This window comes from Acyrthosiphon pisum, chromosome X (genome assembly GCF_005508785.2).
Source record: "Acyrthosiphon pisum isolate AL4f chromosome X, pea_aphid_22Mar2018_4r6ur, whole genome shotgun sequence".
In the NCBI taxonomy this organism is placed as follows: Eukaryota; Metazoa; Arthropoda; class Insecta; order Hemiptera; family Aphididae; genus Acyrthosiphon; species Acyrthosiphon pisum.
Window position 1 is genome coordinate 109761206 of NC_042493.1, and position 1300 is coordinate 109762505.

The window sequence follows — 1300 nt, forward strand, 5'->3', positions numbered from 1 at the left end:
ATTAATTAATTATATTATATATAAGTCTAAACAGTATTTTTATTTTATGCTTGAGTTGTATATGTTTATAGGCTTTTATATTAAAGGCTCGGTCAAACAGAAAGTGGGCCCCCGCGGACACTGTAAAATTATACAAAGACCGCTTGCCCGCCGCAGTCCGCGTACCCATAAACCATGGCGGACGAAAAGTCCGGGTACAAAAAGTCCAGATTCATTTTTTGATTGCAGGACAAAAAGTCGCCCTCTGTTTGACTGAGCCTTTACAGCAGGTAAATGATTCATAAAAAAAATGTATAAAAAATAAATGAACGACCCAATGAACGCGTTCATTTTTTGAAAGAACGTGAACGAGTTCCTTTTTTAAGGACTGAACGTGAACGTGAACGAGTTCATTTTTTTAGTGAACGTTCCGAACACTGGTTTCCATATAAATATTAACTTAACCGAGCTAAAAAAAAATTAGGATAATTATGAACTTTAAACTTGTTAAAATGTTTTCAGTCAACTTAACTTAGGTAACTCAATTAAAAATTATCATTAACTTTGGTAGGCTTACCTATTGCAATGAAATAATATAATATACCTATTATATAAAATTTTATATAGTATCGACTGTTTCGATAGTTATTGTTCAGTGACTTTTACTCAAAAATCAAAATATGATTATTACTTATTAGTTATTACCTACTTATCACATTATTAGAAAATTGAAAGTCGTAAGTACTGCAAATTTTAAATGCAACATAATTTAAAATCAACAGTGAAAACAAAAAACACTTCTTTTTATTTACTGTTTTCATATTAGAGTCGTTAATCGAATACTCATTTGAATGTGTCTGCGAATATATATGAATATCGAATGGGACAACACAATTCACAAATAATACACTATACTTTATATAATAATAATAATAATAATATGTAGAATGTAGTCTGTAGATCATAGGCGCAAATAGCGTTTGAGATTTGGGGGGGGGGGGGGCTAATAGGGCTAATAGGGCTTTACTTTGATAATATTGAATAAGCTTAAAAGAAAATGTAGGAAATGTTTGGGAGGGCTATGGATATTTTTGGGGGGTTTAGCCACTAAAGCCCCCCCACTATTTGCGCCTATGCTGTATAGATGGTATATTATTATTATTGTTTTAACGATAATATTATGACCCACGCGCGTGCTTATATAATTGTGCACTCAAGCCTACATGCGGGCATTGCAACTACCACCTAATGTATGTCAATAAATAAAATGCATTTACTTATCTCATACCTGTTGTATGTGCATGGTAACTTAGTATATCTG